Genomic DNA, 17557 nt, shown 5'->3' with positions numbered 1-17557 from the left:
CAACATGAACATCACTCAATTTCCTGATTTAAGATTCTCACAAAACAAAAATCAAATCACTAACGAAGTGCCAGCCACTCAAAGCCTTCAGGTTAATGAGTTTGATCTTCATTAATCTCAATTTAGAGGTCTTGAGTTGACTCACCTTTGGGATAGATGCTCCCACCCAAAAAGGAGTTTATTTCCCATCAATTAAGCAGAAATAGGAAAATATTCCTCCAGCTCTTGTTAGCCCCTTCAGATATCTTATCCAGCTCTTTAACAGTTGGATGGTATGTTGTGGGAAGACGAACTGGGAATTGAAGCTGCTGATGCAAGAAACAACCTAACTCAGCCCATCTCTCCTCTCTGGCCATTCACAGTGATTTCCTTTAAACCTTTGTGTTCATTCAAGTCATGATTTTCTTAGACAAATAGGATGTGGAGTTTAGAAGGTGGTGGGATCTTGAAAAAATATTTAGTTAACTCTTTAATTGTGTATTGTATGAATGTATGTATGTGTACATATTTTGTATTGAATCTATTTTTCACTTTGTTTCAGTGATTTTCAGGAGTGGTACAGAAATAGCAACACTTCACATGATGTGCTATAAAAGTTTTTTTTGACCTTTTCTTATAACTCACTGAAACTAGTCAAATTTTTCTATTTTCCTGAAAGTACGTTAAGACACAGTCTTAGAACCTGATACTTTGATGTTTTATTTTTGCTGAGGCCAAACAAAATCAAGGCCCAACCTCAAAAACATTTTCACTTGTCATGAATTTCCTATGAACTGGCACTGAGTTTTATTTAGTCTGTAACATTTCAGGGATTTTGATAAACATGATTCCTAACATGATAACATTTAAACTGGGATAACTACTGTTTTCTCAATATATGTTAAATTTTATGGAAAAAGTCAGAAGAGCATCGGGTGACTGAACAAATATCTAGTAGAGGTAAAGACATTTTCCTCAAAAGAAATGTCCTTGGTTTTTGCATTAATGGTTAGAGCTATTACATTATACAGTACCATCTACACACTTCTCATTTTTATTCCTAGTTGGAATAAAACTTAAAGACTTGAGAGTCCTTCCTAAAGAATGTGCATGTATTTAATTTTCAAAATGATAGACTTAGTTGTACATTAAGGTAAAATACCAAGGAGGTGGGTTTCCAAGGATACTTTCTTGGGAAGTCTTCTTTTAAAAAACTTTTTATTAAAATATAGTTGATGTACAATGTTGTATTAGTTTCAGGTGTACAGCAAAGTGATTCAGTTATATATATATAACTCTATTCTTTCTCAGCTTCTTTTACATTTTAGGTTATTATAAGATATTGAATATACTTCTTTGTGCTGTACAGTAGGACTTTGTTAGTTTTCTATTTTATATAGACTAGTGTATATATGTTAATCCCAAACTTCTAATTTATCCCACCCCTTTCCCCTTTGGTAACCATAAATTTGTCTTCTCTATCTGTGAGTCTATTTCTGTTTGGTAAATAAGTTCATTTGTATCATTTTTTTAGATTCCACATATATGATATTTGTCTTTCTCTTTCTGACTTACTTCAGTTATTATGATAATATCTAGGTCTATCCATGTTGCTGCAAATGGCATTATTTCATTCTGTTTTATGACTGAATAATATTCCATTATATATATTGTATAGGTATAATATATGTATACTATATCCATTATATATATGTATATAATGTGTGTGTATGTATATATATATATATATATGTATGTGTGTATATATATATATATATATATATACACACATAAACACACACATACATACCACATCTTCTTTATCCATTCATCTCTTGATGGACATTTAGGTTGCTTCCGCGTCTTGGCTGTTGTAAATAGTGCTGCTGTGAACACTGGGGTGCATGTATCTTTTCAAGTTAGAGTTTTCGCCGGATGTATGTCCAGGAGTGGGGTTGCTCTTGGGAAATCTTTAGAAGTTGATTTTAGTTGACTTGATGGCCTCAAAGGAAGCAGCGAGCAGTGGAATTCCCAGCAGCACCCTTCTGTGTTAAGATCTTCTATTCTAGTAGATGGCATTCCAGAGACTTTTTGTGTGTAAGTAAATAATTGAAATTCCGCAGAATATCTTTCACTTTTCCTAAGCCTGTTTACTCTGGCTGGGGAAAAGGTAAACAGGGAAGAAGTTTTCCTGGGGAAAAGGTTGGTCTCTTTCCATCCTTCTAAACTCTTATTTTACATTCCCATGAGTGTACATGCGTGAGTGTGCACACACACACAGACACACACACTCAGCATTTGAGGGACTAGGCTGTGAAATAATAACACAGCAAAGGTAGCAACAAAGGCATTTATTTCTGTAAACAGGTAATAGGATGTACTGATATTACTCTGTTATCTCTGATTTCCTTCTCCCTTTGGTGAGAGATTGGGGCAGCAAATCGTATCAGAGCCATCTTCTGTTCAATATGATGTAATAAGTCCTTTTTTATGCCACTGTTCCAAATTAGATTCCAGTGGCTTTTAGGGGTCAAACCTGGATATAAGGTCAGAATAGTGTGATTGTTCACAGGCAGTCATTCAGAGTTACAGCATTGCAAAGTAAAGAAAGAGTTAATCTTATGCTTATATTACACATGGAGAAAACTGAAGCCTCCATAGTCGAAATGCTCTGTCCACTGTCACAGATGAGCGAGGGTAAAGCTGTCAGTGTAATTCAGGTTGACTTGGGTCCAGTGGAATGCTCATTTGACCTCTGTTCACCTTTCCCCGTGACTCTCACTTTTTTACCCATTACCTTCTTGGCCTGCTCTCACCAATGGAAACTCATGGGAACATTTAATGATTTAATGACCAAGGCTGTTAGGATTGTCTAGCTATAGTTTCTCCAGTGGTAACATAAAAATGCCTTCATAGATATATGAGGAAGGTTGGTGAGCTTGATTGCAAGCCGCTTTGAATTTCTTGTAGGAGGGACTGTATAGTCATAGGCAAATTCTGCTTTAGATAGTGATCTCAGAATGCTCCCATTTCTGCAGTTATTGTTCTGATGTCAGTTCCTACAGAAATTACTCCATGAGAACCCAAAGAATGCCCCTCACGATGTGGAGAACTAGCCTGGCTTTAACCAAAAGCTATAAGGGAAAGCCTCTGGCTACCACACTTAGTTCTGGTACCATCGGGTATGTAAATTTACCTGAAAAAATTTGATTTTTCTATTCTAAGATGAAAAATGAGATGGTTCGAGGTGGACAGCAGAGTCACAAATTTTAACACAAATTACAGTGCAGCTTCTTTTCAGCTGCCAGGGATGCTACAGAGATGCAGACCCTCATCACTCAGAGTGTGGTCCTTCCTGGGAGCTTGTTAGAAATGCAGGATCTCAGGCCCCGCCTAAGATCTACCGAATCAGAATCTGAATTTTAACAAGATCTCCTGGAGATTCTATCTGTATGGAGAAGCTTGATAAGCACTGCTGGAAACAATCTGAATTTGGTGCGATCATCTCAGTCTTGGTAGCTGGCTTTGCATAGACCTTACTACAGACCCGACCCCACTCTGTCCTATTTAGGATACGTCTGGTGAAGTCCACTGTCAGAGCCTTAGCTATTCCTGTGCCTGGCCTATATCACATTCAGGGCCAAGGCTGGTGCTCTTTCCTCTATGCTTTGCTGCCTTGAATGATTGTTCAAATGGTCACACGGTTTTGCTTGCTTACCAGGACGTCCATGGCTGTAATTTTCAATAAAACATAGAGTGTGATCATTCAGATGGCAATGGGATTGGAGCAGATTATTAAGTTAATTACTTGCATTGTGAAAACCATCATGTTTTTAACATTCTTGTTTAGTTTTCATGAATACCTACCAGGGGCTACAGGTGGGTGTATTAGTGAACTGGAGTTTGCCTTCCTGCCGGTGTTATTTGCAGTTTTCATGACACAGTGCTTTGGGGTCAGACTGCATGATGTGTTAAATATTGCCAGGGACCCCAGGAATGGGAGAGTCCTTTTCTTATGACATTTTACCTTGAATTATATATCTCAATTTTAAAAAAGAGCAAACAGTTTTAACTTTGTTAGCCTGTGCTTTCCTTTTTTCAGTTATTTTTTATTTATTCATTCATTTAAAAATGTTTTATTTTATATCGGAGTAGAGTTGATTAACAATGCTGTGTTAGTTTCAGGTGTCCAGCAAAGTGATTCGGTTGTATCAATACATATACATGTATCTATTCTTGTTCAAATTGTTTTCCCTTGTAGGTTATTACAGAGTGTCGAGCAGAGTTCCCTGTGCTATACAGTAGGTCCTTGTTGGATACCTATTGCGACCTCCACCTTGAGGACAGATGACAAACGGTCATCCTTTGAGTCAGGACATCACCCTAGGCTGCTGATGGAGAAGTCTCACTTGCGGTTTGCTTTCTGCACAGTGAGACATAATCTGGGGTTCATGGGGCTTCATCCAGTTTCAAAAGTCTGTGTGCTGCCCTTAGGCTAGAGGCACTGCAGAAGAATAAGTGAGTTACTCTCAGGAAAGAAAGGGATAGTTTTGCTGGGGAACAGGAACGTAGCAAAGTAGGGAAGACAATAGGCGTAGTTGTCACCGACCGTGGCATAGAATTGCCAGCCTGTGTTGATAGTAGAAAGCAGACTGGCTTTTAGGCAGGTTTATTCTTGTTTTAAAGTCTCTGAGGACAGTGTGCCTGCCCTGGGGCAACATCCTCCCCCGACCACCTCCTCCCTTGAGATGCACTTCAGGAAATGTGTTCTTAAGTTTTAGGAGGTCACAGGCCAAGCACACATGTAATCCGTCTCTGAAGGTCAGCACCCTCAGGCAAGATCAAGAAATGACTGGGGCATCGTAGCTACAAGCGAATGTCTTGTTCTGATGCCTTTACGTTAGGATGATGAGTTTTGACACTTAGTTTGGCTGGTGTAGTGGGCACAATCATCACCCCACGTGCCCCTGCCAAATAGGTCCACATCCCAATCCCCAGACCTGTACAGGCTACAGGCAAAGGAGAAGGAAGGCTGTAGATGGAACTAAAGTTGCCAGTTAGCAGAAAGGAAGATTGCCCTGGTTTATCTGTGTGGGTCCAGTGTAATCAGTGGAGTCCTTAAAACATGGAAGTGGGAGGAAGAAGAAGAGATTCAGAGTGAGATGTGACTAAGGTAGAATGTGTAGAGAGATGCGGCTGACGTTGGAGGGGGAGGAAGGGGGCCATGGGCAGAGACATGGGAGGCCATGGAGAATTGTCTCCCAACACTGGGTTTCTTAGATGGCAATACATTCTTTTTTTTTTTTTTTAATTTTTATTTTATATTGGAGCATAGTTGTTTAACAACGTTTTCTTTTGGTTTTATTTTTTATGTTAGTACGAATGCTGCAGTGTGAAACATTATCGTAGTCTCATGTCTTGTTAAGCCTTTTTCCCATAGAGAAGAATCGACTAGGCTTCCCTAGCAGAATACAGGTTTCAGTTATGTGATCAACCTGTTTGGATCAACCAGGATAAAAGGTGAATCAATATTGTTTTGTATAAATATGACAGATATTTAGCTGGGCAGGTGGTGGGGATGCCAGAAGGGGGATGGTGCCCCCTGTAACAGAGCCTTACCCGTTCCGCGGCCCTCTGCTGCCCGTTTTAATGTTGTTGATTAGCAGCCAGGAAAGAGAGGCAAGGAAGGTCCAGAGGAGCTCAGACTTGGAGGCAGGAGGGCATCAAGGAAGCTCCCAGAGGCTGAAGTTGTCAAACCTAATCAGACCTATCACCAGAACACAACACAATCAGGTCTTCAGCCATCAGGGCCATTGATACCCACACTGGCCTTCTTGCTGTTTCTGGAACACACCAGACCTGATCCCACTTCATGCCCTTTGCCTTGGTTCTCATCTTCCCCAGGGAGCCCAGGGCTCACCTGCTCACTTCCTTCAAGCCTTCCTCAAATGCTACCTTGGCAGGGACCGCTCCCCCGAATTGCGGTCACTTACACACACACACACACACACACACACACACACACACACACACAAACACACACCCCACAAAACATTCAATCCCTTGACCCTGCTCTATTTTTTCCATCTTCACATATACTCTACAATTTATTTCACAAGACTGTAAGCTTAATGGGCAAGACTTTTTCTTTGTTTTGTTCCCTGATGTTTTCTCAGGCACTTAGATCAGTGCCTGGACCATAAATCAACTAAAATTTTGAGTAAATATTTTCTGAATAATGAATGAATGTCAACACTGGGGGTTTTCGTTGTTATTTGCCTTATTCCTACAAAGATAGGCCCACTCATCTGATGTACCGTTTTCGAAACAGCACAGCCTAGGCTGGATCCTCTGTTTGTCGGTGTGAAATAGTAATAAATGAATGAAGCCGAGTAGCAGTGACCCTGCTGATGATAATAATGAATCACATTGATAAAGTGCTTTTCTCCTTTTACCTTTTTTTTTTTGGTGGAATTTCCCTCAGTGTCAGGGTGATGGATAATCCCCATTCTTTCTAGGAAAATGGCTATTCCATCTTAATGCAGGCGTTTAGAAATGAAAAATAATGCCTTCTGCAATCAACTTTTAATTATCTACACTAATGGAGTGCTGATGCTAAAGAAATAATCCCCAAATCATTTACATTTGACTTCAGGATGCAACCAGGGGCTTATACTCAGGAAAACAACATTAGAATATCAGATGCAGTGTGCAACAGTGGGACCAACCCTAGTCTGGGAGTTGAGAGACCAGGTTTGGTAGAGACTCAGTGTTTTGGGTTGAGCTGTGTTCCCCAAAAAAGGCATGTTGGAGTCCTCACCCCCCAGAGCTGAGAATGGAACCTTAATTGGAGATAACATCTTTTCAAAGATAATCAAGTTAAAGTGAATTGGTTTGGGTGGGCCCTCATCTATTATGACTGGCATCTTTATGAAAAGGGGGAAGTTGGATGCAGAGACAGACATGTACATGAGAGAATGCCGTGTGAAGATTGCAGTTCTTTTGCCACAAGCCAAGGAACCACCAGGAGCTAGGAGAGAGGCCTGGATCACATCCTTTGCTAGCACCTTCAGAGGAAGCACGGCACTCCGGACACCTTCATCTCAGACTTTTAGCCTCCAGGACAGTGAGATAAGAAGTTGCTTTCACTGAAGCCACCAGTTTGTGGTATTTTGTTATGGCAGCCCTAGGAAACTAATACACTCAGTGGCTCAACTCTTACATACTCATTGAACGTGCAGTTTCTTCTCCTCTCCAAGCCTCTATTTCCTCATTTATAGATAGAAACCTAAGCCCCTTGCTGCTTTAAGGCTCTATAATGAAAGCTTCCTACGTAAAGTCCACATCAGCCCTGCTTTTCCCTTCTTAGCAGTAACTTTCTCCCCATCGTGTTGTCCTCTAAACTAGAGAGTGACCCTAGAAGAGAGTTCCATACATAATCTGCACAGCAGAGAAAATGCATGCAGAAGCGACTCTCTTCAAATTGGAGAGTTTACATTTTACCTCTCTCTGGGGAACTCAGAGTTTTAGTAGTGTTACATAAAAATAGCAAGGGTGACATACAATGTTGTAATAATCCAGCTCTCATCTTATTTCTGTTGGCAGAATCTATTCATGTACCCACCTAACCCCATCCTTCTTCCATGTGCCATTAGGTCAAGTAGACCTAGGTATTCCCCAGCCCCTGGAATAATAAAGTCAGCCTGATCCACGGCTAGGATGAGAGTAAGGATCTGATTTCATCCCCAGAATGGTGCATTCACAGCCACCCCTCCCCCCCAGAATTTCTTCTCCATTGCCTCGTCTAATATTTGGAGTAAATGCACGTAGTACATGCAGCTTTTACTCCAAAACATGTAAAAAGTAAGAGTCATGGAAAACGTTCTTCCAAAACACATTCTTATTTGGGAAACATTTTAAAAACAGTCACTTCCTGTGATGTGCCCTGCTTTATACACTTCTCTGAAAAAAAAAAACAAAACTAGACGATTTCCTACAGACACTACTGCAAGTATGGAAGTTGTGCCCAGAAGAAAATCACACCCATATGATAAATTTTTTAATTAAAAAAAAAGTTTCCAAGTGTTCTGATAATGTCACCAACTTCTCAGTAAGTGTAGTCCATTTCCAGGAAGTACCTGGGAGGATTGGTTAACCAGTGTGTAAATTATTTAATATGATTAAAGTGGAAGGCATTTCATCATCAACACTGTCATCATCAACAGCATTTTCAGTAACACCTTGGACTTGGAAAGGTTACTTCTCTGGGTACTAGTTATAGTATGGAAGCAAGAGGTGTAGGTATCAACATCCCCTGTATGGTTAAAATAGGCCAACTTGAAAGCTCATGAATTCTGGCTTTTAGTCAAAGTCTATTTGTACCTGACATAATTCTAGTATATTGAACTGTTTGGTTTACCAATTCACATTAGAAACCTAGGACAGGAATCAGAAAATCTATTAAAGGAAGTCAAAGAAGAAAAAAGCATAACAATGTTAGCCCATTACAGATATCTGGGTACAGATAGCCTCCCAAACCACAATAGTCTCTGAGTGTACCACTGACAATGCTCAGCCATCGAGGGTAATTATGACCTTGAAATAAATCCTAGGACAGACATCAAAGACTATGTTTTATAACTTAAAGAATTGGGTAATATATTTACCAAAAATATTCCAGGCAAAGTAGTTGATTTGGTCTTAACAGTACCAGTTAAGGTTATGGGATCCTAGAATAACTCAGCCACGTGGAAGACCTCATTCCCTGAGTGAAAAGTTACTATGCTAGTGCCTGTACAAAGAATGTGCAATAAAAACCGTGCCTGCTGTTCTTGGAGCCCCATAGAGGAGAGGATGGATATATTTGTATATATAATGTGGGTTTGTGTGTGTCTTTTGGAAAGCAGTTGATCTGTCCGTATTCTTTCAGTTCATTACACAAACTTTTGGACGCTACTGCATGTCTTACATTGGCTTTGCTCTTGGCAGCCATGATGGATGAGAGGGGGCCACTGGCATGAGGAGCCCCCAGTCCCAGAGCAGTGACAGGGGGAGGACAGTCATGCAAGCGTGTGGGTATAGGCTGGTGAGAGAGCGGGCATGAAGGGAAAGTCAGCCACAGGCTCTCCTGTGTTCACCGGGGAAGGCTCTCTAATAAAAGAAAATTTTCATCATCTGTGCTTACATCTTTAGATTCAGAGGACTGATGGTGAGTGGAAAAGACTAAATAAAGTAGGTTGAGAAAGAGAGATGGCGCAATTCATACAGTGAATTCATTCTCTGCGTAAGTCTGGTGCTGGCAGAAGCAGACAGGCCCCCAGCAGAGAGCCCTGGGAACAGAGAGAGAAACAGCTCTTATTCAAGTCTTAGTTTCCAAATGATGAATGCCAACAAGAAAATGGTTTAAAATGTCAAGAGAAGAAGTTTTCACCTTTCATAGTTGTGGGGAGCGCTGGCTTTGCAAAGGACATTCAAGCGAAGTCAAGGACATTCAACAGTATGTCTCAATAAATAGACTCAGGGTCTATGGACCAGAGGCGTGTCTGTAGTCTTCCTCTTATGTTCTAGCGTGATATTATTCTAGTTCGTCTTTTTTTGATATGCTTGCTCCCCTGAGATTTTTGGAATGAGATTGCTGGATTGTATGTGTCTAAAGCTGGTTTTCTACCAGGTGTATTATCAGACCATTCTTACTCTGAGGGAAAAAACCATCACAGCGTTCTACAAATTCTCTTGCTCACACACAAGGACAAAGTGATCTGTTCTCAGCCTCCTCTCGTTATCTTCACTTCCGGGAGGCTGCCTTGGCTTTGCATCCATTGCTTCACAGTCTGTGTTAAAGGCTGACTCATGACTGAATTTGTCATGTTGTCTACACACTCCTGGAGCTAGCCTTGGACAGATGTGCCCCAGAGTTTGCCCAATTCCTTGCCTTGGGTATAGTTTATCACTTCTGAGGCCTCACTTTCCTTACTCAGAAAGTGAGACCTTGGACCAGATCATCTCTGAGGTTCCTTCCAGTTTTGACCTTCAATCATAAACATCTGGGATAGATTTATTGGTGGCTTATTGTGTAACTTTGGGCCAGTCATTTCAGCTAAACGACCTGAAAAATGGGTGCTGGGGCAGAATCAAATCTTAGAAGTCTTCTTTTCTAATATTTTATGTTTCTTAAATCATTTTCTGTTTCCCTTAACTTCTTCCCTTTGTATATTTGTACTCGTGGAGCCCTCTGACATTTGAACGGAAGGTTGCAAATGCTTGTCTTAATGCTTGGCCATGTCCCAAGGAAATGATCTACACCTTGTCACATCCGAGAACATTTCCCCTGTACTTTGAGATCACTGAGTGCACGCGTGTACATACACACACGCACACGCACCCCATCCAGGACTCTCCTGAGGATGAATGAATATTTCTAGGCCAAATATTACATGAGGATTTGGGCAATATTTTGGCAGGTTGAACAGCGAACACTTCTCATATTTATGCTCTTTGGCAAGACCATTGCTTGATCATTCTGTTCTTGGTGAAGGGCATTGCTTTCTAATCAAGATAACTTAGCTACCCTTGGGGTGACATTTCACACTGCAGTTGCCTGAAAATGTCATGTTTCCTAATGGTTCTTTCTCCAGCATCTAGAAATTTAGATGAAGTTGAAAGAAGGAGCAAGATGAAATATTTACTGTGCATCTATTTTCTGATTTTACATGTCATTTGATTTTTCCATAGATTTTCTGAGGTCAATATTACATCCATTTGATTGGCAAGGAAACCAATGCTCTAATTAGTTTAGCAACTTGAAATTCATTCATGGCAGAGCTCTCTTACTCTTGAGACTGTGTTCTTTACCCAAACCATGTTGCTTTCCTAAAAAAAGTATTACAAATTTGAAACTAGATTCTGAGCCTTTCCTGGATATTTTTTCAGCCAAACTTGCTTGGACCTTGTCTGCTGGTGCCAGGCTGAGGCTTCCTCCATTTTCATTAATCAGCTGCCACTCAGATGCCTGTCACTTTATCCTTCACAAGATTGTTAAAATTCTTATCCATTGGTAAGTTTCCATTTGTTTGCTTTGTCCTTGTGAGTTTATAATCAATTTTAATTTTTTATTCTCATTTTATTGGCGTTTCAAGAGGGGTAGTAAATAGAAGTGTGTGGTCCATGCATCGTATTCAACCAGCATCTGACCTGAACTGTTATTATCCCCACGGCTGGTCCCGGGTTCCACTGTTGAAGCTCTAGATAGACTAAAATTGCCTTGTTTTTAAATGAAAAATATCATGCCATTTACAACAGTTGCCTGTTCTACCCAATTCCATGGAATCAGAGTCAAAAGAATTTGGTGATCATTTATCCTAACCCTCTCTCCGATGCCTAAATTATATCCCTAATAGGTGATTTTTACAATCTTCAGTTGAATCTCTCCAATGATGAGGAAATTACTTTCACATGAAATGGTCTATTACATTTTCAAGTCCTGTTGTTGTCAGAATGAGTGCTTCGAAGTATCCCTGTTAACTCCTAAAATCTGAGTCCTGTAAATAACAGTGACTCACTAATTAAGTAATGCCATAAACAGTGTGGGGAGCGGATTCCGATTTTACCTAATTTAAATAGAGCATAGAAAAGGATGATGTCTGGATTTGTCAAATACATCAAATTCAACGACTTATGCACCACTGGTATATTTATCATCCAAGTGCTGCCATCCCAACCCTATGGCATCAGTTGAAGGGACCTGAAGAAATCCACCTGGATTTCACAGTAACAAGGCTGATGGCTTCCTTACTGAAAGTTCTATTTGGTTAATGAGAAATATTTATAGAATATTTTCAGAGACTTATTTCTCATATAAAATCTCTCAGGTTTGAAGGAGGTTTATTTGCTGCAGATCAATCAACTTGTAGAGTGTTAATTTCTCATGGTTCTGGTCTGAGTGGGCAAAATGCGATCAGCTAGAATGAAAGCAAAGAAGAAAGCTCCTACCAGATACTTTTAAAATTATTTTTTATTTGTAACATGGAACACCAGGGTAAAAGGATATTTGTCCATCTTTCCACTTTGTAATAAAAAGGTTTGAGGGCCCTTCAAGTTACTTTTGTTTGTTTGTCTTTCAATTTTTTTTTTTGTCTTTCAATTTTTTAATTGACATATAACATTATATTATTTTCAGGTATAACACATAATGATTTGATATTTGTATATATTGTGAAATGATCATCACAATAAGTTTAGGTAACATCTGCACCGTATAGAGTTATAATTTTTTTTCTTGTGATGAGAATTTTTAAGATCTATTCTCGTAGCAGCTTTCAAGTATGCAATACAGTGTTACTAAGTATGGTCACCATGCTGTGTGTTACATCATCGTGACTTATTTATTTTATAACTGAAAGTTTGTTCCTTTTGACCCCCTTCACCCATTTCACCCACCCCAACGCCCATCTCTGGCAACTGCCAGTATGTTCTTTGTATCTATAAGCTTGTGGTTTTTTGTTTTCTTTGTTTGTTTAGATTCTACATATAAGTGAGATCATATGTTATTTGTCTTTCTCTGTCTGACTTACTTCACTTAGCATAATACCCTCAAGGTCCATCCATGTTGTCACAAATGATGAAATTTCCTTCTTTTTTATGGCTGAATGATATTCCATTGTATCTGTGCCACATTTTCTCTATCCATTCATCCATCAGTGGACCCTTTGGCTGCTTCCTTGTCTTGGCTGTTGTAAATAATGCTGTAACGAACATTGGGGTGCAGATATCTTTTCAACTTAGTGTTCTTGTTTTCTTTGGATATATACCCAGAAGTACAATTGCTGGATCATATGGTAGTTCCATTTTTAACTTTTTGAGGAACCCTCATACTGTTTTCCGTGGTATCTGCACCAATTTATATTTTCACCAACAGTGCACAGACATTCCCTTTTCTCCGCATCCTTGTCAACATTTGTTCTATTTCTTTTCTTTTTGGTAATAACCATCACAACTGGTGTGGGGTCCCATCTCATTGTGGTTTTGATTTGCATTTCCCTGGTGATTAACGATATTGAGTACCTGTTCATGTATCTGTTGACCATGTGTATGTCTTCTTTGGAAAAATGTCTATTCCTATCCTCTGCCCATTTTTTAATCAAATTGTTTGATTTTTTTGTTTTTGTTGTTGAGTTGGATAGAGGTACTTTAAACTTGTTTTTCTCAGCAATCCAAAATGTCCTATGAAGGCCACTGATATAGCTGATCTTTTTAAAACCCTCCATGACTCTCAAGTTACAAGTGACAGTGTAGTTTAGTGTGTCAAATACTGGAATTTGGCTTCTATCACAGGCTCTTTCACTGCTTGTGGGGTCCTGAGTGTAACCCTAATGTCACGTGTGTTGATGCTTTGGGGACACTGTGACGGAACCTGTTCTTTTTAAAGAACTAGATGGAGGGGAGGGGAAATGTGAGACAATAAAGTAGTTAACAGAAATAGAGAGGAAGAAAGGAAGAGAGAACGGAAAGTAGGGAGTATTGAGGTTTTAGGGGTGAATTTCGATATCATTAATATAACTTGAGTATCTTTTTAGTTCTTTCCTATTTCATTCATATATTAAGCAAGTATTTATTGTGTGCCTGCCATGGGCCATGCATGTTTCTATGAGCCAGGAATGTAGCAGGGAATGAAATGGTCATCTCTGTTCTCATGGAGCTGTATTCATATACCTAGAACCCTAATCAGAAGCAAGAACTAGGAAGAGATGACATTAGCCACTCATTCAGTAATTCTCGCCGAGAGTTCTGTGATAGGGCCACAGAGGAAGCAGAAGGAAAGGGGGATAAGGTATATCAGGGTACAGGGAGTGTTGAAGTTTTCAACTGGGAGATCAGGTCATGAAGGATGCGATCTTTTTAGTAAAGATTTGAGGGAGCTGAGTGAGTAATCAGTGTGGACCTGTGGAAGACGGCCACACTGGGAGGAGAAACAGCAAGTTCAAAGGCAGGAATGGGCACGGTATGTTTGAAGAAGAGCTAGCAGGTTGGTGTGGCTGCAGCACCCTGGGTGAGGTGGCAATGAGATCAGGAAGGTAAGAGTGGGCAGTAGAGATTACACTGACTCTTGCTTGCAATGACTTCAACTGTTGGTACAAGGTGGCAAACCTTGAAGATGTTCTGCAGAGGAGTGACATGATCAGACTTATGTTTTAACAAGATGGCTCCAATTATTACATCAGTAACAGGATGGTTTTACATGAATGTATCATTTTTGCTTAGTCTGTGTATCAGAACTAATTGATGGAAAACAAAATAGGAGCACCTCTGTGACAGAGGTACTAATTACATTTATTGTCACAGAGACAGCTCATGTCAGTCATATACCAGTCACAGGAGCTTTTAGTCCCAGTTGCCACAAAAACAAGTGCCTCTGGTTGTAACTGGACTGTAGTCTACTCATTTGCAAACTGGGGGTAACAGAATCTATATAATAAATTTTATAATATATTATGAGAACCAAATGATAAATAATACTTGTAAAAATATATAATAGTGCCTGAGATGCTGGAGGACCTTTACAAATGTTAGCTGTACCCTCAGTGAATTGTAAGAATGAGTTTAAACTCATTGACGTCAATTATGGTTAGGGTGAAGATTTTAATCATCTTGAATATATTCTTTTTTGTGTGTTCTCTCATGAAAATTTTGCAAATCATCTGATGTTTCTCAGTGAGAAATCGAAATATTCACACCAGCAAACATACTTTTTTTTTTAAGAATGACTTTCTTAATCAGAGATGTGTTCAAAATTACATCTGTAAGGATGATCACCAAATTGGTAGTTTTATTATGGAAAACACACGGAAACAAATATAAAAGGAATGAATGAATTTGTGGTGCATAAAAAATGAAATACTTTTCGATCTTTAAATGCCACTTTTTAGAACAGTCACTTGAGAATGTACATATGGTATATTATAAAGTAAACAAACATCATCTTAATAGCTTAGATACTTAGAAATATACTGGAAGGAAATATATTAAAATGTTAATAAGGATGGTATCTCTGGTGCAGTTAAAAATTATTTTTATTTTCTTTTTGATCGTTCTTTATTTTACAAATATTCCTACACTGATTCTTCATTACTTATGTAATCAAAAGTGGCCAGTACATATTATCTCTTAAATCTTGATGGAATGGAGTAACAGAGAAGATTAGAAGGAGTGAATGGGAAGAACCTCACCCAGTAACTAGACATAAAAGTTCAACGGTCATTTTTTTTTCTCAGTGATTCTCTGACCATACATAATTACCACCTGGAGAGCAGAACTGTAATTTTATAAGAGGTTTGTGATTATAAAAATTTTTTCACACAGAAATCTGAGATAAGGAGATATAAATGAATTTTTTTAATGAGAAATCAAATACAAGGGTATTCACCAAAATTCTATTCTTTGGCTCCATCACCTTGGCAGAAAGTAGCATGACCACTGCTGCATTGTAAAGGAAAAAAGGAACAAACTCAGAGAGTCATTTTCTGCACTAGATGGTCCTTTAGAAAAATCAGACCTTTGCCTAGTAGTACAATTCACCCTCTTTACTTTTCCTGAGGAAGGCAAGAATAGCAGTGATTGAAGACTGATGAAATGTGGACTGTTAACTTGCCAGGGTGAGCATTTCCCGATTCAGTTTGTCAAGATCACACCCTACAGACAAGGTTTCAGGAGAGAAAGAGATAAAGAATGCACAAATTAAATCTAATGCCGAAACATTAAAACTAAGGTGGTTTTAAAATAATTAGAACCAGTCTTATTGGGAGGTGATGGAAAAGTACTTTGTGTTGTACCTCTTGGTAGCAGAGTTCACAAATGCTTAGGTGCCTCAACAGCGTCTCTGAGTCATGGGTTATCCAGTGGTCCTTCAGGCTTCAGTGACTCTTGTGAATCCATGCAGGATACACAGCTAAATCAGGTATTAATTAGATGCCTGTTGGATTAAAAGGGGGGCATGGAAGGGAAAATGGAAATTATTGATTATCAGCTGCCAAGAACCTCTATAAATTCCCACCAGTTGTTTGAACGCTTTGTTTTTAAAGCTATAGGTCTTAACTATCTAAAGAAGACTGAAGATGCTTTTGTTTTTTTCTGAATATGGGCAACTGCCTTCTCTGTAGCCAGTTGATATTTTTCTTACTATCAAGACAATACTTCTCCCTGACTAGAATTATTATCTTAATTATTGGGAAAGGAAAACCATGCCTGGCTGAAATGTTGGAATCCAGGCTTCTACCATAATCTATCTCTTCTGTTAGTAAATGCATATTACTTAGTTCAATGCTATCTTCAGTATTATAAATACTACCATGTTCCCCTTTTTCTACTTAATACGTAGTTGTCAAAGGTATGGGAAGTGACATTTTGTTTTTTTAAATAAACATAACACTTTTTGGAGGAAGAAATCCATTAAAACAGGAAGGTCTCTGGGATGGGATGTGAAATTACAGGTAATTTTAAATGTTTTTATATTATTGTTTTCCAATGTTTTATAACAAAATTGTAATACTAATATTACAAAAATGTAATACTCATGTCATTACAAAAAATGACAGAAAAAACACCTACCTGTAGATTTTAGAAGATGTTTGAATACCAAGGCTTAATGCCTCTTGTTTTTTCCGTCCAGGAATTTTAGTTTCTTCAGTTGTAGCAGAGCAGGATCCCACTCTACCCTGTCAAACACCTCTGCCCAGTCTGAAGCTACTACTCTGTTCTTACCAGTTCTGTTGGAAAAAAAAAAAAATCTATCTCCTTCTTCATTTTTAGCTAATCTTTCTGAATGAAATGTGACTAAATCTAGCAAAACTATGGGAGCATCCTACCAGCATATGGGGGACCTTCCTGTAGTGCCAGTTTGCTATTTCCATCTAATAACAGATTTAAAAAATCCAATTAGACGGTTTGAAAAAAGGAAGCCCAAGTTAAAAATATCTGACTGTTTGACTCAACGCAGCGGGGGATGGTTTATAGGCCAATGATTCATGGTGAATAGGCTCTCAGTGGTGAGAAACTCACTTCTCCAGCCCATTAGAATAATAATTTCTCACTCCTCATACCGCTCCTAATGCTTCCTACTTAATTATACCACGTTAAATAGCAGACATTCTCTCTCCCTTTATGGGAAGGAAAATCACGTTGACTTGCCCACACAGTACCGTCCTCATGTGTTAGGGGACTGGAGTTGACCTCATGAGAAGACAAACAGATGGGTTAGGAAATGAGACATGATTTGTCACAGAGTAGTTATTGCGCAAGAAAAGGCATGCCCGGGTCTCTGTCTAATGTCTACATGTGCTCGTTGAATAATTCTTAAATAAGCCTATTTGGTTTGATTTCTTAACTACATTAGAAATAGATGAAACCATTAAGAAATCATTTTTCACTTATCATATTGGCAGATGGAATAAAATTGTTCAGTGTAATCAAGGTTGTAAGGAAATAGGCACTCTCAAGCATTGCTGGTGGGCGTATAAAGTGGTTTAGTTTTCCTTTTTTTAATTGTTTGACTATGAAAATAGAGTTATTCCATAAAATAATCTGGCCT

The sequence above is a fragment of the Balaenoptera borealis genome, assembly GCF_965194805.1.
Source record: "Balaenoptera borealis genome assembly, chromosome: 21".
Classification (NCBI taxonomy): domain Eukaryota; kingdom Metazoa; phylum Chordata; class Mammalia; order Artiodactyla; family Balaenopteridae; genus Balaenoptera; species Balaenoptera borealis.
The sequence above is the reverse complement of the archived record's forward strand: the minus strand, read 5'-3'. Positions refer to the sequence as shown.